The sequence below is a fragment of the Vipera berus genome (genome assembly GCF_964194415.1).
Source record: "Vipera berus genome assembly, chromosome: 1".
NCBI classification, from domain to species: Eukaryota; Metazoa; Chordata; class Lepidosauria; order Squamata; family Viperidae; genus Vipera; species Vipera berus.
The window spans coordinates 296,853,861-296,876,379 of NC_138202.1; positions in this window are offsets into that span (position 1 = coordinate 296,853,861).

The window sequence follows — 22,519 nt, forward strand, 5'->3', positions numbered from 1 at the left end:
AGTGCCACTGCAGACCTTCAGTAATGATGAGTTGTGTTTTTGAACAGGCTATCAACAAAATGATAAGACTGACTAACATGAGCATAAGGTGGTTAAGGTTTAATTAATGTTTAAACAACTGAGTGGTTTTCTTTACAGTATTTTTTGCCTTTTTCCTTCCCTTCTCAGTTTTTGGTTTGTTTTGATTTTTTTTTAATTTGCATTTTGGGGAGAAATTTATTTTCACCTGGCTTTCCTGATTTAACAATCAACTTCAAAAAGCAAATCCTGTCTAGTAATTAATTCAGCAGTTGGGACTCAAAGGGAGAAATAACTAGTGTTTTAAATGAAGCTTTTATTGGTATAGTAATCACAAGGTCTTTAGAGCCTCCCAGGAGATGATATTTTGTCACCCCAAGGCTTTCTAATTAATATTTATTTGATATTTGAATAGGAGACATACTGTTGATCTCCTGTCTGTACGTGATATCTACTGTGTAATTGAATAAACTGCTAAAGCACCTGATTCGGGGGGAAACAAAATGTATGCCATTTGTGTGCTAAAATTTAAAAAAGGACATTCTTGGGAAAACACATTTTTGTAGAGCTGTATGTCCCATTCTTCAAATGAAATAATATCAAGCAATGATTTAGAAACTGAGGGAAAATGTGGACAGAGACCGAGAGAGACGAGGAGAGGAGGAGGGTTATCAAGGTCAGTCCCTTTGTTCTGAAGGACCAACAGACTGGACTGATTTTTTTAAAAGTAGCAGGTGAGTTGCAAAGATCACAGCAAGCAAGCAAGCTTCTCTTCATGCAGCACTAGCCTACCAAGAATCATTAACACCACAACATAGAGCACTTTCCTCAATGGGAACCCAACAAAATCAATCACTCATGATGGCAGGGAATGCCAAAAGCCATCTCCACAATATACTGAGGAAAGTTAACGAAGTATTGCAGATTGGCTGGCTAGTTTGGGAGATGACCCAAAGCCACCACTGCCTGGGGAGGTGTAGAGTTACTGGATGTCCTCTGTCTGGCAGGCCTTGCCTTAAAATCAAATATTGTCTGATTTTTTGAGTATCTCTTCCTGAGCAGCTTTTCTCCATTTCGTAACACTTCTCTAACAAGTGCTAACCCCAAGTTAACAAGCTACACTCTGTGGCCTCGATTAAGACCTTCTACCAGCTGGCTCTGCTGCCTGAAGTTGACAAGACCTGAATCAATTACCTTCTAAAAGGCTCTAACCCAGAATTTCTCAAGCTTGGCAACTTTATGATGTGTGGACCTCAGCTCCCAAAATTTAACTCTGGGAGTTGAGATCCACACATCTTAAAGTTGCCAAGTTTGAAAAACACTGTTCCAGTCCATTCCTGGGACTTTTTGTCAATTTTTCATTGTATTTTTTTTGTCACAGATGCCAAGAAAATTAATCGATTTAGTGTATCCTGCTTTCTCCCCATTTGTCCTCTTTTCCAATTGCCTGCGTCTTCCTTTGCCTTTTGAGCTAACTGATAACCCTGGGCAGGATGGCTTTGCTTCTGCTTTTCCAGCTGGTGGAATTTTCACAGCTGTCACCACATGGACAGTTTAAAATCAGTTTATATTTGCCTGTGTTCCAGGACTTTGTGTTATGCTTCAGTTTGTAAATATCAAAGTAAGGGGGGAAACCTCCATTCTGGAAGGGCCACAAACAAGTCCATTTTTTAAAATATCATTAACGAAAGTAACATGTAGTCATATATTTCAGAGATAATTGGTAGCTTACTACTTACAAAGCATTACAAATATGCAGGGAGCAGAAGGGCAAAGTTGAAGTTGTACCAATATCACACTGTACTCATTCACCTCAACCCAGAGACATGTACATGCACTCAAATTCTACCTTCTGGCAGAATTCTTTTGAGGGTGGACAAAATAATAAGCGAGAGGAATAATTCTCACTGCTTACTTTCTTTCCCAGGACAGATAAACTTGTGACTTTCTACTAAATGCTGGTCCAGAAAGATGTTGAATACACAGTTTTGAAAAAATGGATTTCTGGAGAAAGGCATCCCTGCACACTCAATTCAGAAATGACAACCAAAGAGTCATCAAAGAGTCGTCCTTAGGGTCACCATCAGCATCTGCCACCCTTCAGATTCCTCCCCAGTAAAATCTCTCATCTTCATTGACCTCTTCTCAGTAGCCGTCCAGAAATGGTGACATGAGGCATCTCTGATAGCTGCAGAGGCAGGAAGAGCCTTTCTTATTTACAGAGAAACCTAGAAAAGGGCAATGTTCTGGAACATCCTGAGAGAGAAATAGCAACGCCCAATGGGCATTCTCGCAATGTCTTAGAAAAACATTAATCCTGTGGCACTGTGGAGAAAAAAATGCCCTCTTTCAAGTGGCGCTCCTGATACCCGCTTCCCTTCCATGCCAGAAGCATGAACGGAAAATAAGGAAATTGGGGAGCAGAGAGGTAGAACAACCAGCCAAAGACAAATGTGCATACCAAGATAAACAAAATGCTAATGAATAAAATAAAAAAGCAAACCTTTACTAAAAATAGAAGTGTTCTCAGTATGAACTTAGACAGACTCCAAGGGGAGGAGGGTCTTTTTATAGACCCTTGTTATCTTGATTGCATAGTGTTTTTCTCTTTTTAATGCAGATAAAGAACAAAATCAGTTATACCCATATCTTGCGGTGATTTCGTTCGTGCAGTGGGGTGACAGGCCCTCTCACATTTATGTTTGTCAGACCCCCTTTTGGCCAGCCTGGGCCTCTGTATTGCCTCTACCTACCTGGTGAGCAAATAGTAAGTTCCAGTCTAACGTGCTTCCAGCCCCTCACCTTTCACCAGGAACAGGGGCTCACGTATTGTTCCTGCCCAGTGGATAAACATTTGGTAGAGCCTCAGGTATTATCAGTCTCTCACCTTTGAGTTCTGTTTAATGGGAGGTTAGAGTCTAGAGTTTCTTAAGCATAGATCATAGTAGTTGTTAATGCAGAACAAAGCCTACGGAGAAGGCACTCGGTGGGGTGGAAGACAGAAATCCATTGCTCTTTTTCTGTATGGTGGACTCATCTTTGGAGCTGCTGATTTTTACATATGAAACCACATAATAACAACAGACAAAAAAAATCACCCTATAAGGATCTGGATTTATAGGAATTTAATAACAGACTTTGGGTTGTTGGTTTTTTTCTTTAACTATTCCAGTCTTTTGTAGTCTCACACTATTAGCCTGGTTTTAATTGATTGAACTTGATTTGACTGAATTACAACTAATCTTTGTAATTGTTAACTACGATTACATACTGTATGCATAAGACACAAATAATTATTTATTCAAGTGGTTTAGTGTATGTATATTTTTAGATTGACCCTCTATTCTAGGATGAAAGGATAACAGGAGCAGAAAATTGGAAGCAGAACAGAAATATATCCAATATGGCACATTATATATCAGCTCTTCAAACTTGGCCCTTTTATGACTTGTAGACTTCAACTCCCAGATTTCCTCAGCCAGCGTGCCTGGCTGAGGAATTCTGGGAGTTGAAGTCTACAAGTCATAAAAGGGCCAAGTTTGAAGACCCCTGTTATATACTGTAGCTGGTGAAACTTGTAAAGATTTTTTTAAAAGTGCCGGTCATTGCTAAAAGCATAGTACTGACGGACTGATTTTTACTAGTCATCTAAAGGGCAACCTAAGTTCCTTGTTAGATATATGAGAACCAGAGCACTATAACCTAAAAGTCCTGTCTTATCCTTGTCTAGAAGATAAGACATATAACAGCAGAGTATCCACAAGAGGTGTGAAGCAAGAAAGAGAAATGAGGAGGCAACCTGTGTCAATGTCACTGTGCAAATTTATTTTATTTTATTTTATTAGATTTATATACCGCCCCTCTCCAAGGACTCGGGGCGGTGTACAGGGCAAAAAACACTAACAACACACAAGATATAAAAATTAAAATAAGATTAAATCAATAGCCCTAAGTAATAAATACATTCTAAAATTTAAAAATTTTAAAATATAACTCTAAAATCCAATCCCTCAGTCCAGGCCGGCCTGTTCAAACAACCAAGTCTTCAGGTCACGGCGAAACGAGCGAAGGTCGGGAGCCATCCGAAGCTCAACTGGAAGCTGATTCCACAGGGCAGGCATGCCCACAGAGAATGCTCTCCCCCTGGGAGCCGCCAGTCGACATTCTCTGACCGGTTGTACCCTGAGGAGGCCCTCTCTGTGGGAGCACACAGGGTGATGGGAAGTTAACACCAGCAAGAGGTGCTCCTGTAAATAGCCCGGACCCATGCCATTTAGGGCTTTATAGGTCATCACCAGCACCTTGAATCTCACTCGGAAGACAACTGGAAGCCAATGCAGCTCGTGGAGCAAAGGTGTTACATGGGAGTATCGGGAGAACCCCATCACAACTCGCACGGCTGCATTCTGCACCAGCTGGATCCTCCGAGTGGCATTTAAGGGCAGCCCCATGTAGAGAGCATTGCAGTAGTCTATCCGAGAGGTCACAAGTGCATGAGTGACTGCGCGTAGGGCGTCCAGGTCCAAATAGGGCCGCAACTGGCGCACCAGGCAAACCTGGGCAAAAGCCCCCCTAGTCACAGCTCCTATATGATCTTCAAAATTGAGCTGTGAATCAAGGAGGACACCCAAGTTGCGAGCCCTATCTACGGGGGGGGGGGGTAACACCTCACCCCCTATAGATAATGATGGAATAGAATGGACAACCCGAGATGCCAATATGCACAGCCACTCGGTCTTGTTGGGATTTAGATGAAGCCTGTTCCTCCCCATCCAGACCCTCACCACCTCCAGGCAACGGGACATCACGGAGAGGGCATCACTGAGTTGATCTGGGGTGGAAATAAAAAGCTGGGTATCATCAGCGTATGCCATGGCTTATGACTTACAGACTTGTGTCAGACATCGATACACAAATACATAATAGTGACATTTGTGTGAAGGCATCGCCTCACACATGTCATCATGTTGTTGTTGTGGTTTGCCGAAGACACCTTTGGAGAACTTTAAATAATGAACTTTCTCAAGTCTGGTTCATATATAATACAAGAAAACCATTCTCTCTCTCTCTCTCTCTCTCTCTCTCTCTCTCTCTCTCTCTCTCTCTCTCTCTCTCTCTCTCTCTCTCTCTCTCTGCTGTTCAAACACTTTTTTTCTTTCTATAAATGAGTCTTTGAATAGTATTGGGACCTTGCTAACTCTTGCTCTTCCTCTCCACCAAAACATGTAATAATCACACTTGCATCTTTGCATTGGTTTCTCATATTAACTATCTTGTGGATTTCTATACTGAAAATTAAACATTGTTGATTGCCCCTTTCCTTAATATATTTTCTTATTTTGTCCACATTCCTTATTCAATTCTTTAATTTCAGTTCAAGAACCATCATTTGCAGAGGCTGACTGCTACATCAGATAGCCATAGAAAGCTGCTTTAAGTGGGCAATGCTTCCCAGCACCTCCCTCTCATCTGTCCTTTGTGTGAAATGGAAAAGCTATTACGTTTTGGCAGGCTGGAAAGATGTTTGGTTATGTGGCTAAAACTATCAGCTCTTTGGGAAGCAGTTATTGCAAACTTAGGCCCAGATCTCAGCCAAAATAATTTTTTTAAAAAAAAAAAAGAAGCAACAATCCATGGTCATATCTCCTGTCCTTTTCATTTTTGGAGCCAACTGAAGGATTTGTGTTTGTATGGTGGCCTCATTGGGAAGAACTAATCTCTGACCTCTTTGCAGAATTTTGCCAAAAAGCATCTCTTCCCTGTATTTACCATATTAGTGAAAAATTATGAGTACCTAGGTGACTCATAAATCTTACAGTTTTAGGGTTGCTTACAGCACCAGCCAAATTGTGGTTTCTAAATCAATTTTGTGTAAGTAAAAGTTTCACACAGTTTTTTCAGCCTAGAACAGTCTGCCCAAGGCCAGAGGAATTGACCATAGTTCCTAAGTATTCCTGGTCTTCCCAGGAAGCAGAGAATAGCAAGTTTACACGTAGCTGTGTCTCTTTCATGTTCTTACAAGGAAGAGCCCATCTTATTTGAAAAATGGGATGAGAGAAATGGATTAACCCATTAACATGGCAGACCCAATCCATATTATCCTTGCTCTTTGTTGAAGGGAAAGGTAAATTAGTCTATAGCTAATCCACATCAGTTCATATGTCCATTTTCCTTTAATGTGTTTGGTTTTTTAATCCCTATGAATGTACAGTACATTTTTACATTTGAATGTTTATTTTTTAAAGTAAAATCAGGCATTTTTAATCTCAAACATAACATTTTTTAAAAAAAAATGGTTCATTATTTGAACCAGGATTGTTACAGTATGAAAAAAGTACACATCCTTTCAATTTACATCAGAAATTTCAAATACCAAATTCTTCAAACATCTCTATTTGCCTGTTGCTTTTTCTCCAATAATAAGTCCCATGTGTTTGGAGGCTGCTCCACTGAGGCACAGAAATATAGTCTCCCAGTTTATGGAAAGCAAGCTGTATAAAGAAAGGACCCATGCTAAGGTATTGATGTTTAATTAATAAATAAGATATTAATTGGAGAAGGGAGGAAAAGACATGGATGAGTATTCAGTCATCAGACACATTTTCCATAGTCAGAAATGATGCCATTCACAAGGTATAGCTTTAGCTTTAGTCAGAACAGAGTTTGAACGATTAATCCAGGGGTGAGCTAGAGTCCATGGGCAGAACCTTGCTACATTTTGGGTGGCGCTTGCTTAAAAAAAAGCTTAATAAAATTTAACATTGTGACCTTGGTAGGTGGCCAGGCAATTTTTGAGAGGAATGTCAAGGAAAGTACTCCTCATCACAGCCTGGTGGCTTTGGCACAAGTAAAGGAAAAAGACAGGTACCACTCATGCTCATGCTCAACAGGGGGTGAGGGAGGCCAGGTGAGTGTTTGAAGAAGATCTAAAGGGGCTCACCCATTATTATCTGGCAGCATTAATCACTTCCATCTCTCTGGAACAATTCAGTTCCAGGTGAACAGCAGGAAAGAGAAAATAAAAGAAACAGGATTTCCAGACCACCATGTAAAGACTTCCCTCATTCCTCCTCCCCTACCCTCTGTGACTGAAGGCCCCTTGATAACAAATTGACAGTGCACCCTTGGACTAATCCATGTCACAGAAAAATGCTTGGAGGGGTGACTGGCAGCAGGTGAGCGTGAGGGATGATGGTAGAATTAGAGTCAGATGTGGAGGTTAGAAGCAATGGAGTGAGACAAATAAGGGAAGAATTAGAGAAAACTTTGTGTGGGGGGAGAGGGAAAGAGAAAGGAGGGATAAATATAAGATTGATGATTTAAAAAGGAGGAGTTACTAAGGTTAGTTTTGGATATTAAGGCTAATCTCTACATTTTATCAAATAACAATTTGTTCTGGATGCTATATTCCATAACTAAAATATGTTTACTGATAAAATTGCCAGTGTTTTGGTAGGAATGGAATTGGATAACATATCTCAGCTTATGCTATGACCTTGTTTTGCTCTGCTAAACATGTAAAAAGCAAGCTGTAATGCTCTTTGTAAACCAGCTAAGTGGTAGCAACAATTCATTGGGACAGATTAGTGCAGGAAGTCTGCACTCAGTGGATAAGTGACTTTTCCAAGAACTTGGAAATTAACTTTTACACTGTCTTGATCTTGGGCAAAAACCCAAGAAGCAATGAAATGGACCCCTGGAACTTTGTTAACTCACTCCTATAATGAACAGTTAGAATTAAGTTGACTTAGCTATAAACAGTCTTAATTGGTGAGATTTATATCTGTCACATTAGAATTTCATAATAGTCTGTGGCATACAATTATTTACAAAACTCTGCTAGAGGCAGACAAGAGAGGAGAAGAAAGGTAAAGTTTGCTTTGCTGTTGTTGATTCGCTTAAAAGATAAAATGGTTGGTTGAAGAATTCCCTTGGGGCAGTGGCATAATTGTTAGCTGAAGAATTCCTGCCACATTCTTTACCCAATTCCATCACACAAACTTTGTGAGTCTTTTCCAAGATTCATATTTCTCAGCTTCATGGAGGTAGGCAAGGAGTCAATGTAATATTATATTCCATCATATTAAGAAGCTGATTATGTACTGGAGAACTTCCAGTTAAATTTCATCCCCTGAATGTGCTTTAGTTCAAGCAACCAGTAAATTTATGCATTTCTATTAATCCACTGGAAACCTTGTGAAAGGATCACTAATAAATTTATGAAAATGTATAGCCTTTTGGTTGTATCAAATATTCAGATCTGAGTTATAAATTTTAACTTAAAAATTACTGATTGCTCATCAACTGGAAAGCCAAAAGGTTTTGATGGAGTAGAGCTGAAGAAAAAAACACCAAAGGAAAATATGAGGAAGCTGAATGAGAGAATCAATGTAAATATTTTGAAGTGGATAAACCTATAACTAAAGTTAATACTCCCTATTTGTTAAATATAAGTGAGAAACAGCATTTTTGTTATCAAAAGGGGCCTTCTATTGTACAAATGATGAAACCCATATGTAGAAAAGCATTAGATGTTGTGAGAATCCTCTTTAGAAAAAACTAAGCTTAAACAAAGCCCTTAAGAACCTATTTCACACTCAGCTGTTGGATATAATTTTACTAAATTAATTGTATACTAATATAATGTGACCTTTGATCACATTCTTGGAAATGAAATTTGTATTGGACAAAAATAATTGAATCAAAGCTCAATACATTTCACAAGGATACATGAGCTATCTGCTGTATTTTTTCTTATTAGTAATAATTTTACTGAAGCTTTTTAATAAGCATAGTAAATACTAAAGCAAACTAAACCAGAGTTGTGCTTGGTGAGATGGGTGGTTATATAACTTTGGTAAATAGAAGAAAATTGTGGGCGTAGTTTGGAAAGTGCAGGGAGAAAAAAAGAGAAAAGTAGAAAAAAAAGAAAAGCAACAAAGACGATAATAAAAAAGTGGCTTCCAACTTTAGTCACACATAAGTTAATATGCTAATTTTTCTCCTTAATGTTACAAACAACAAAACCCTTCTTCTCATGGCCTTTTTACCTATACCCAAACAGAAATCATCATCTTCTCATTCCTAGTTCAGCAAAAAGTCTATTAACAGCTATCAGAAATATCAAACCAATAGTTTATCTCTGGTCAAACAATCCAACTTTATATTCTTTCTTTCTAATTTTCACAGTCTTGATCTTTAAATCTTTATTATGTCATTGTAGAATTTGATCTTTCATCACTCTTAGGTATTTAAAAAAAAATCTTCAAATCTTTCACCATTCTACTTTGTAAATCCTATAAAAAGGCATTGGCCAGGAATTCTTGTCACAACTCTTCAATGTCTAGATCCTTTTCCTGATTTAGTCTTGTGTACTCCCATTTGGGTAATCTCTTTTTGTTGTCTTCTATGTCTTCAAACTTCTATATCAGGTTAAAAAAAACCCATCATCTTTGAAAAGTTTATCCATTGAAAACTGCATCCTGTCCAAGATCTTTTCTGATATTAATATGCCAGTCCATTTTTCAAAGGACACTTTAAGGCAAGAAAAAGTTATAGCCAGCTTAGCATTTTTCACTCTTATCTGCTTGGTCCTTTAGTTCCCTCTAGTGTCCATTTATATGACTCAATTCCTAAGGTGGATTTAGTTCTGTTCCAGTCATCTTCCATAATTATATTATTTAATTATATAGTTGTTTTTTAATCTAACAGCAAAACTAATCAATATTCCAAATCTCTTTGGTCTCCCAATCTTTTTAAAACTTTCTTAGATCAAACTTTTTTTTTTTGCTTTTTGCCAATTGCATATGATTTTAAATTCTTATGAATCTATGTAAAAATTTCTTAAATCCAAAGAAGAGGTAAAACTTATCAGGGATCAAATTAAGCTTGCCATTTTGAAGGTCTATAATATCCAGTGGTGGGATTCAAATATGTGAACAACCAGTTCTCTGTGTGGATGACGTTTCCAGAAGTCCATTCTGGGCCTGGGCAACAAATATTAGCTACCGGTTCGGCCGAAGTGGTACGAACCTGCTGAATCCCAACACTGCTAATATCCATAAAATGATTAACTTGAACATTTAGAACTGATTAGAAAATGAGTTCTACTGGTTTAGTGTCTTTATGAGATATCTTCCCCCTGAGCGTATAGTACTCAAACCGTGGGAGACTGCTGTTTTTTGTCTCCTTGCAAGGAGCTGCAATTCAGGGCATTCATGGGCAATCTCCTGAGCTCTCCTTTTCTGGAGAAATTTGACAGACTGCCTTCTCACTCTTCTTCTCCACTTGTTCACAAAGACATCTTCACTTAGCCATGACCAGAAGCCCCAGTCATCTGCTGTATTTCAAGGAAATAGTGTATATTCCATTTATGTCAATCCCTATAAAATGAATTGAAAAACAATGTAAATTACATGTTAACAAACATTTGTTGGGAAAGGAAATCAGTTCATTAACCTTTCCAGTCCTTTGTATTGTCATAGGGCTCTTCCTCATGATTATGCTTATGCCTGTTCAAAAAAGGACATGTAATTTATGAAGAGAATGAAATACTGTAAAAGATGAATAATAATGATGTGTAGATCTGGTCTACCCTAATATTAATTAACATGAATTATTCTGTTACATCAATTTTGATTTTTTTTAGTAATGAAAAAGTCATTTATTGTAAATAGTGTATCTTAATTTCTATGCATCTACCCATATTTTTTTCTATGTAACCATTCCTACTTTTTTTTTGTGTACAACTTTTACAAAACATGTTGCTGTGATGATTCCCCCAGATGCTTCCTGAGATGCCTCTCCAGATGTCAGTTCAGAGGAGGATGAACCAGACCCTAGGCACATCAGGAGGGGAGTTGGTCAATGGCTCTGAGGCAGGGGCTGCAAGTCCAAGTGGAGGGGAGTGGTTGATGGGAGAGAAACTGGGTGAGTAGCCAGCTGAGAGTGATTTGGTTGAACCACAGCTGCAGCAGGACAGCCCTGAGGTTTCAGGTGGGGAAAGCATGCAGCTGCAGCTAGTCAATAATGAGGAAGAGGAACTGCCTTCTTCACCTGATCCGACACCACATAGGGCAGAGAAAAGGCAGGAGCAATGAAGGTCAGCCTAACTAGTCATGAGGAGGCAGCTTTGTTCCTCTTGATGGGCTGCACCAGAAGCTGGCTATTTAGCACAGCAGACAGATGGAGACAATGCTGGGAACAATGTGTTCATTTCCTAGCTGTGTGGTTCCTAATCATTGTGATTCCTGCCTTGTTTTGGATTTGACACCATGCCTTGAGTTTGGATTGTGCCTTGTGAACCCTCTTGTGTTGTGGATTTAATTTTGCCAGGTAGATTTGTCTTGTTTGGGAAACGTTCAAGTGCTTTCTGGACTCATTGGCTATTTGGTCTGTGAACTAGCATTGGTCTGCTTTTGGTTGGACTTAATTTGGGACAGTTCTGGGTTTTTGGTAAAGGGAACTGCTGAAGAATATTAATAAACCCACTAAATCACTGTTATGTTTGTGTGTGAGTGAGCAGGACAGCAGAGTTGTAGATATTAGAGTAGAGATTGGATAGTTGTCTTTTATGGATCCTTTAATAATTGTGCAGGTGGTCTCAGAATTTGTCCCTCATCCCATTCTGTTTAATATCAATGTGAAATTGCTTGGTGTGGTCATGACACCAGCTATATGTCTCTATTTAAGCGAAATAGTAGGATCCTCACCCAGTGCTTGGAAATTGTGAGAGTCTGGATAAAATGAAGGAGCTGAGATTGAATTCCAGCAAAATAGAATTATGGAATTACTGTTTTTACAGAAGGTGTCTAGTTCCAGATGATCTTCATCTTTAGTTCTGGATGGGTTGCACTGTAACTGAAAAAGTATATAATCTAGGACTTCCAGTCCTGCACACAGCACAGTAGTTGAGGGGTTCAGGACTCTGTGCCCTCCAGCTCAGTTTCTTCCTGTTAGGGACCCTAAATGGGACAGACATTGCCCCAGAGAGGTGACGATGAAGGAACAAAGTCCCAGGGACCTCAAAGAGATGGCAGTCAACCTGATCGGTCCAGGAGAAGCCTTCCAGAAACCAACAGGAGAAAGGCTAGCTTAACTTCAGAGTCTAGCCCAAGCTGCAAGCAACCGAAGTCAAAAGCACTATTTTAAGCTGATTGTAAACAGCGTGCTTGAATATGGGTAAGAACATCGATTTTCTCTATCCTACCTATCAATTTTCCTGAAGGGGAGGAAAAAAAACTCCCAAGAAGCAAAAAAACCCCTCCAAAAGTGAAGGGGGGGTTGCCCCACCCTTTTGCTAATGGAAGCGGCGAACTGAACCTTTTATGGAGGACTAGTATTTGAAAAGGGACGCGGTGGCTCAGTGGGTTAGGATGCTGAGCTTGTCAATCAGAAGGTCGGCAGTTTGGCGGGTCGAATCCCGAGTGCCACGTAACAGAGTGAGTGCCTGTTACTCATCCCAGCTTCTGCCAACCTAGCAGTTTGAAAGCACATAAATAATGCAAGTAGAAAAATAGGGACCCCTATGGTGGGAAAGTAACAGCGTTCCGTGCACCTTTGGCATCTAGTCATGCCGGCCACATGACCATGGAGATGTCCTCGGACAAGCGCTGGCTCTTCGGCTTTGAAACAGAGATGAGCATCAGCCCCTAGAGTCAGAAATGACTAGCACGCACGTGCGGGGGAACCTTTACCTTTACCTTTAGTATTTGAAAAATGAATCAGTGCTACACCTACTGGTGGATGAGGATTATGACAGCTATGGTTTGCATGTAAGACTTGGTAAAATCTGGAAAAAAACCTAATCTCTACTTGTGACCTTCAAAGTTTTAACAACAGAAAACAGCTGTGACAAAAAAGAAAATAATCTGGGCTTTAGATAAAGTGAGACTTACAAACTTTAGCGAATAAAAAAAAGAATGTTTTTGAACTCTCTGGATTACAAGTATTTATTTAACTCTGACTTCAAAGCTGTTACCAGAGGTGGGGGGAAATCTGGATTCCTGGTCATCATGGAAAATCAGAAATTTATACAAAGAACTCATCAAGAAAAAATAAATACTTTTCAAGAGGAGAGATATGATATGCTGCAACTAATTCAAATAACAATGATTTCAAACCACAAAGAAATTCAAAATAAATTTGAAAACATAAACCAACTCATCTCCAATTCAATTTTATACCAAAAGAATCCCAGGAAAATACAACAAGTTCCCCAGATTTATAATTTTGGGTGACTTCAATCTAGCATTCCTGGGGAGATCATCTGAGTTAGCTCGGGAGTTCATGGCTTCCATGACGGCCATGGACCTGACGCAAGTAATTCAGGACCCGACTCATGGGGGGGTCACACGCTCAATTTGATTTTTCTACTGGCCGGTGGTAAGATGATCTGGGTGGGGGTTCTCCAACTGTTACGCCCCTGTCATGGACCGATCATCATCTCCTGCAGCTGGTCTTCCATTTTGCCAATCCCCGTCGTGGGGTTGTTGAACCAACTAGATGGACCCTGAGTGGTTCCAGGCAGCGCTTGGGTCCCCACCTGCCACCCTAGTTCACAGCTCGGCCAAGGCCTTAGTGGAGGCCTGGGAAAAGGCTGCCACGGAGGCACTTGACCAAGTTGTACCCATGCGGCCCCTGACCCGGTGCAGATCCCAGTGGGCTCCGTGGTTTTCCACGGAGATCCGGGAAATGAAGCGTCAGAGACGGGGTCTAGAGAGCTGTTGGAGGTCCAGCCGGTCTGAATCCGACCGATTGCAACTAAGATCCTTTACAAGGTCTTATCTTGTGGCGATGAGGATGGCGAGGTCTAACTACTTTGCCACCCTCATCGCGTCCGTAGATAATCGCCCGGCCGCCCTGTTTAGGGTGACTCACTCCCTCCTTAATCAGGAGGTGAGGGAGGAGCCCTTGCAGGGTCATGCCGAGGAGTTTAGCCAGCATCTGTCGGACAAAATCGCTCGGATCCGGACTGGTTTGGACTCCGACTGGGCAGAGTCTGACGGTGAGAACATGGGTGGTCTTGTCGATGTCATCTGGGAGGAGTTCAATCTTGTGACTCCGGAAGAGGTGGACAGGATTATGGGGAGGGTGAGCTCCACCACGTGTTTATTGGACCCGTGCCCCTCCTGGCTGGTATATTCGGCTCGGGAGGGGACACAAGGCTGGCTCCAGGCAGTGATAACTGCTTCTTTGAGCGAGGGTAGTTTTCCCGCCACTTTGAAGGAGGCAGTGGTGAGACCCCTCCTCAAGAAGCCTGCCCTGGACCCAGCTGTGTTAAACAACTATCATCCGGTCTCCAACCTTTGCTTTCTTGCGAAGGTTGTCGAGAGTGTGGTGGCGCAGCAGCTTCCTTTGTTCCTGGAGGAAGCTGATTATCTAGTCCCGTACCAATTGGGCTTCAGGCCCGGGTACAGCATGGAGATGGCATTGGTCACACTGGTGAATGATCTCTGGCGGGCTTGGGACAGGGGTTGCTCCTCTGTCCTAGTCCTATTAGACCTCTCAGCGGCTTTTGATACCATCGACCATGGTATCTTACTGCGGCGTCTTCGGGGATTGGGAGTGGGAGGGCACCGTCTTATGGTGGTTCTCCTCCTACCTCCTGGGATGGTCGCAGTCGGTGTTGGCAGGAGGGCAGAGGTCGGCCTCGAGGCCTCTCATTTGTGGAGTCCCTCAGGGGTCGGTCCTCTCACCTCTCCTGTTCAACATCTATATGAAGCCGCTGGGTGAGATCATTCGTGGTTTTGGGGTTGGGTACCATCAATATGTGGATGATACCCAGCTTTTTATTTCTACCCCAAACCACCCCAGTGATGCCCTCGATGTGATGTCCTGATGCCTGGAGGCGGTTCGGGTCTGGATGGGGAGGAACAGGCTTTGGCTCAACCCTGACAAGACTGAGTGGCTGTTCGTGCCGGCATCCCGGGAAATTCAGATTGTTCCATCGTTAACTATGGGGGGGGTGAGATATTACCCCCTGTAGATAGGGCTCGCAACTTGGGTGTCCTCCTAGACTCACAGCTCTCTTTGGAAGATCATATAGGAGCTGTGACTAGGGGGGCCTTTGCCCAGGTTCGCCTGGTGCGCCAGTTGTGGTCCTATCTGGACCGGGATGCCTTGCGCACAGTCACTCATGCACTCGTGACCTCCCGTTTGGACTACTGCAACGCTGTCTACATGGGGCTGCCCTTGAAGACTACTCGGAGGCTTCAGCTGGTGCAGAATGCAGCTGCGCGAGTGGTGGTGGGGGCTTCCCGATACTCCCATGTAACACCTCTACTCCACGAGCTGCATTGGCTTCCGGTTTCCCTCCGGGTAAGATTCAAGGTGCTGGTTATGACCTATAAAGCCCTAAATGGCATGGGTCCGGGTTACTTACGGGAGCACCTGCGGCTGGCATCAACTTCCCTTCATCCAGTGCGCTCCCACAGAGAGGGCCTCCTTAGGGTGCTGTCGGTCAAAGAGTGTCAACTGGTGGCCCCCAGGGGGAGGGCGTTTTCTGTGGGTGCGCCAGACCTTTGGAACCGTTTACCAGTGGAGCTCCGGATGGTTTCCAACCTTCGCTCCTTCCAACGTGACCTAAAAACATATTTATTTGAACAAGCCGGCCTGGTCTGATGGGTTTAGGGGTATTTTAATGTTATTGTATTAACGTATTGAATTGGGATGTAATATTTAATATTTTTTTTAACTTTTATATGTTATATTTTATTGTATTGCCCTGTACACCGCCCTGAGTCCTTTGGGAGAAGGGCAGTATAGAAATTAAATTATTATTATTATTATTAAATTATTAACAGAGAAGGAACAGATAAAACAGATAACTGAACATAAATTCGAGGATAGAGACTTAAAGATGGAATGCTACAAAACAAAGAAGTATGATTTAATCCAAGTGGGTGTAAAATTACAAGAAATACTGGACTTGGAAAAGAAAACCTATATTTCAACACTACAAAATAAACTTCAGGAGAAGAAAAAAGATTGGATAAAATGGTCTGCAGAGATGCCAGGGAAAACACTAGAACTGGAGAGACAAAAAATGACAAGAGAAGCAGAGAGAAAAAGAAGGAAAAAGATTCCCAATAAAACTGAGTGGAAAAATACCTCTAACAAAGATCCTGCACTTGACTTACTTTTTACCTTTACAGTAACAACTTATAAGAATATGGAAAGATTATTTGACCCAGCAGAACATATTAAGAAAGGCAATGGGCAAAAGAAAAAGGCTAAAGTGAAAATTAAGAAAATAGATGATGGGGACTATCAGAGACAATATCTAAAAAAGAAACACTTATTTGAAAATGGTTAAAGAAATAGAAAAAATTTGGATATGAATTTGACTTTAAGAGGGAGGAGCCCCTCAAGTAACATAGTGCTTTCTTTTTCTTTCTCCTTTTATTTTATTGTTGGATATGAGTAATATAAAAGAGTTGGAATGGCCTATATAAAGGAAATGTTTTAGACATCTAAAGGTGATTGACTTTAAGAAAAGTATAAATGGGTTAAAAAAATGCTTTGAATAAGAGTTAAAAGACTAAAGCCATGATGGTGAACCTATGGCACATGTGCCACAGATGGCACACAGAGCCCTCTCTCTGGGCACGCATGCCATCACCCCAGTCCTAGGCCTTCAGCTGGGTTTTATAAAACCTTTTCACTTTAGGCCTCCACCGCCATGTGCAAAACCAAAAGGTTCAATCAATCAATCAATTTCAACTTCTTGCAGGAAAAAAAAGATCTTGCAAAGTTGGAATTGATTGATTGAACTTTTTGGTCCCACTCAATCTGCTGTTACCACCACAGCCACACCCACCCAACTGACCACACCCACCTAATGGGCCACATCCATCCAATGGGCCACGCCCACCCAGCACCCAAATATACATAAGTGGGTTTTGGGTTGCAGTTTGGGCACTCAGTCTCTAAAATGTTCGCTATCACTGATGATTAGGTTTATTAAAGGGAATATTTTAAGATTAAATACATTTTTAATTATGATAAAAAAGAACAAATTTCTTTTGGAAATATGTATTAGCTTATAGGAAATAGGGATTTTAAGTAGTATATTATCTTTTTATTTTATTCTTTTTCTTCTCATTCTTCTTTCTCTTTTTAGTTTTAATTATTCCTTAATAACGGTAAAAGTATTGGGTTGGTTTACATGAGAAAAAATAGATTTAAATATTTAAATGTAATTAACTCTGAGAAAATCTTATCCGGTACAAATGTTTAGAACACTGTGGGAAAAACAAATGTAAACAAGAACTGTAAACAGAATTTATGATGAGACAACCAGAATTACTAGATAGAAAAGGAATGCTATATTGCTGTGATTATTATTTCTAGAAATATTAGAAAACTTTTATACTTAATTATCATTTATTAAAACAATAAGAATTGTATTAACTTAAGGTTGGTAAAAGAGAACACTATGGGAAAAAGAGGAAATCATATGAAATAATGTGGATTATAGATTATAAAATTTAATTGTTAGTGAATGTTTGTTAAATGTAAACCCAGACAATGCACTGTTTATCAAATATTAAGGTGATTATGTTAAAAAATTAATAAAATATATTTTTTAAAAAAATGAAAAAGTATATAATCTAGGGCAGGGCTTTTCAACCAGTGGTACGGGTACCACCTGTGGTACATTAGCACCTGGCAGGTGGTATGCGACCATCCGAGAAAAGTGGTAGTGGGAGAGGAGAATGAGCTGAACCGGTGGCAGCACCCCACAAGCCTGAGCGAGAGATGGCTGGAGCTGCAGGGCTGTCAGGGCTCAGCGAAAGCGCCAGGATCAGCACTTCTTCAGGGCTCTCAGGGCTCAGCGGAAGCACCAGGATCAGCGCCAGGCTCCAGCTGGAGCTCAGCGCTGATCCTGGCACTTCTGCTGAGCCCAGAAGAAATGCCAATCAGCTGGAATGTTGCAGCATCTCCAGGGTCTTGTGATTTACATTCAGATGCTTGGCAACTGATTCATATTTATGACGGTCACAGTGTCCCAGGGTCATGTGAAGTGACCAAAACCTGCTGCAACCATCCAGCAGACGGGGGGAATAAAAACCAAACACCCACCCCACCCCCACTGCCAATCCTCAACAGAAATGCTCACAACAATGAAAACCTTGGACAGAAAGAAGAGCGCTACCAGGCGGGCAGGCAGGTGCCTTGCTCGGCTGTGACTTGGGGGGCACTTTTTTCAGTAACTTCGAACAGTCACTAAGAGAACTGTTGTAAATCGAGGACTACCTGTACTTCATCACTTTTTTATTTTGGGGAGGGTCATCAAGTTTTTAACACCTTGCTGGTGACTGGTGGTACTCGGATGTTGTCATATCCTAAAAGTGGTACAATGGGTGAAAAGGTTGAAAAGCCCTGATCTAGGGATCATCTTAAACTTGCAGTTCCAAGGGCTGTTAAACAGACTTCCTAAGAACTAGATCTAGGATTCAGGATGCATCTATCCTAAAGCCTTAGTAGAAGTAGAATTGTGTCAATCCTACTTTATTACAACTTAGTTCAGACACCTAATTTCTAAAGTACATATTTTATGTATTTCATTAAAATAAAATCCTTTTTCACTGTTGCTCTAGTGTTGGTTTGTACTAGCACCATTCCAAAATTGCTTGGATATAATCATCCTGTTATAAAGGATGTTTATAGTTATTACAGTCTGTTTATAATTACAACAGACTATTATAATAGTCAACTTGTTATAAAGAAGACATTTATTTAAAAACTTAGTCCTGGGGAAGAGGAATTTCCTGTTCTGCTTATCCAGATGCCAGGTAAAGGGAAGGAGATATCTCCTCACTCAAGAGTAGCCGTTGCAGCTTAACTATTTGCTCCAGCTACTTGGGAGAACAGCTACACACAGCTCCTAGCTGGAGAAGATGGATAACCTCAGGTGAAATCTGCCTTCTGTGTTGTGACCAAATTTTTCTGTAAACAATATCCCATTGTCTGAAACATATTCTCTTTAGTTCAATTTAAACATGAGTATCTTAATATCTTTTGTTCTGAATTTGAAACTATTTCATGTCTCCCCCTAAGCATAATTACAAATATTGTTGTGTGCCAACTACCCTAACTACACTTCACATTTTGCCCAAACTACATGGCCTTTAGGGTGTTATAAGCTGTAGCCAGGAAGTTGCCAGGTTCAAGAATCTTAATTAATGTCACTCATAAATTGAATTTTCAGTTTTCCTCTGTGAAACATATACTTTTTCTAACATTTACAATGTTCTTCTAACACTGAATCTGTTCTGTACCAGCCTACTACCGGCCCTGCAGAAAAGGCAGGTACAACCCCTTTACAAAACGGCAAGAGGCTGGAACTAAGACTGCCAAATTTATTAACATAAAACAGAGCAAACAGAGCAAACACGAACCATGAAACAGGAGCTATTCAAACGGTTGCCTTCAGCAAACCAGCCCTCCCACACATACCCCTTTTTAAACAGTTCAGGGCGTGGCTTCTCTCTGCCTCCTTCTGAGGTGCCCCATTGCCTTCCTCTGTTTACTCCTGATTGACTGCCTCCTGCATTGGGCGTCCTTGAACAGGGCCAGCTATGGGTCATCTTCATCCACGCTGTCAGGCTCACACAGCTGGGTCTGCGTCGTAACCAGATGGGAGGGGCCTGGCTGAGGGCTCTGCAGAGCCTCAAGGCTATCCTCTGCAAGCTCTCCAACACCCCCTCCTCTTCCTCTGAATCGTCCGACCCAACTGCCGAACCCACAGGCTGACCCTGAATCACAACAGAATCTGATTTGAGCCGCTGACATACAGGTAATGAGGTGAGATCCATCCCCAACCCTCTTAGCTTTCCAAAAGGGCCTGAAAACTTGTCTCTGACATCTGGCTTGGGGCCCCAATGGAGATGTCTCATTCTGCAGGTAGCTAGTAGATTATCAGAAGATCCTACCAACACACCTTTTGCACATAAGTTCTTTTATTTGCTTTAATTTTTTATTTATTTATTTTAATTCCATTTATATCCCGCCCTTCTCCGAAGACTCAGGGCAGCTTACAAGCTTAGCAGTAGCCTTCATTCTATGTATATGCCTGCTTATTAGGGGTTTCGCCCCCCCCCAAGCGGCATTATTACAAAGTCAGCTTAATTGCCCCCAACAATCTGGGTCCTCATTTTACCTACCTCGGAAGGATGGAAGGCTGAGTCAACCTTGAGCCTGGTGGGACGCGAACCTGCACTAATTGCAGGCAGCTGGTGTTACTTAAGGAGGCATTAGCCCACTGCTCCACCAAGGCTCTTGTTAATTTATTTAAACTTTGATGCCCAATGTTTTAATCTTGGATGTTTAAATTGTTTTATATTGTTATTTATAACATTGTAAGCCACCCAGAGTCTCTTGAGAGTGAGAAGGGTGGCATATAAATTTAATAATAAAATAAAAATAAAGAATAAATGATGGAATTCAACAGAAAGGGACTGTGATAACTTCTTTAGGTAAAATGAGTAAGCAATGCCTCTGTCAGACGACAGTATACATTGCAAGAAATATAAACCAGTACTTACACGAACAATTTATAGCTGTATAAATGCTCAAAGAGTTTAGGAATCAATAGCCATTCCATATTTAGCTACTTAGTGAGGCTCTATAAAGGGCAAGGGCTAATATCTCTGACTACACTGATACAGCTGCTGTGATGTCATGGCAGCACATCTGGGCCAGGCAGCAGTTTATACATAGAGGCCATGTAAAATTCTGATTCCTAAAAAGAACTCATTCATTCATTCATTCATTCATTCATTCATTCATTCATTCATTCATTCCAAGTTTGTTTGTTTTGTTAAAAGAATGGCAAATTGTTCTCAGAACCTTTCACTGGTAATAGCGAGAAGGCACTTCCTGCTAGAAAGTGTGCCAGATCTACCAAAGTAATGTTTAAGCACATACATTAACGGCATTGATGACAATAATGGCAAAAGTGAGGAAGGAGGAAGCGATAAAGAACAAAGAATAACAGGGAAAGCCCAATTCTGCTTAAATAAGTTATCTAACATTTTTTTTAAAAAAAATCAATCTTGGGTGTTTCTGTTATACATTTGAAATCTGTATATTCAACAAATTATGCCATGTAGGATGTAAACACTGTACGTGTAATATATTATGTGCATGTCCTGCATAGTTGCAAAACCACAGCACGGAAAACCCAACCTCAGCTCTCTAAACACGGTGAATGGAAAGGAGAAAAAACTGCAGACAGGGAAATCCTCTCTAACTTTGTTATGGAAATACGATCCAGCTTGACATTTTAATTGCGATTCTTCTTCCTTGTGATTTGGCACACATTCATAGCACCCAAGATGTTGTTTAGTAGATCCAGCTGCCTCCCATGGCCTGTAAAATCCAGTGACTCAATAAGATAGGAGAGTGTGAGACTCAATGTGATTTGTGTATGCAGAAACATAAATATGTCACTGGAGTTTAGTCTTATAAATTTGGAGAGTTTATACTTGCAGCATTTGTTGTGCCCTTGTTTACACACAAGGACTGAAAAACCTGACACACCCTCTTTGTGGATGGAGACCTTCACTGTAACAGAATTGCTTCTAATGAGTATGCTTCAAACCATGTGGATGATGTTTAGCCACAAATTAATGTAAACAGAAAAAAAGGATTTCAGATGTTCAAAGAAAGCTTTAATCAAAGATATACTTTGCAAATAGCAACCAGGAGCACATGTAGGGCTCCAATGCCTCGTGGCCAGAGATCACATAGGCAAATGGATGTGCACAGAAGGGCAGAGCAGAGGATTTAATATGCTCAATCATAGTTCTATATAATCCTGAACAAACGGTAGTGGTGGATGAGATACTGGCTTTAGAGACCTGAAGGAAATTTACTGGATATCTCAGACAGTTGTGCAAGATTTTGGATTTAATGCAGGACATGGAATGAGGCAAATGCATCTCTTTAAAGCAACTGCATCTTTTCCAGCACTGTTACTCTAAAGAGTTGAATTCATCCCCATTCACCAGTAAACATCCTTCAGGAGTTGAAGCTGAAGTGCTGCGCAACCATAATATCTCATTTATATTGCCTCACTAAGATAGAAAGCCTTCTAAGACTTTGGTCTAACTAATTTAGGAAACTGCTTCTGCTTTTGTTGCATCATTATTTTAAAAAATAATGGATTCTACCTTCATATAATAATGTGCACAAGGATGCATTTAAAAAGGCCTTCTTAAATAGGAAACCATGAGAGCCTGTTCCAAATATTTCACCTCCAGTTATACACAAGGAGCAGGGCATGTATAATTTTTTCCAGGTTCCTTTTCATATTTTAGAAAATTTCTGGCTATCCATCCTTTGCTTGAAAACCTCCAGTGATAGAGCATTTGTGTCTGCTGAAGAAAAGGCTGTTCTTAATAGCTTTCTTAGCTTGGACATTCTTCCCTATTTCAAGTTTAGAACTCCCTCTGTGAAGTTTCTACCCACTCTTGAGAGCAACGGAAAATGAATC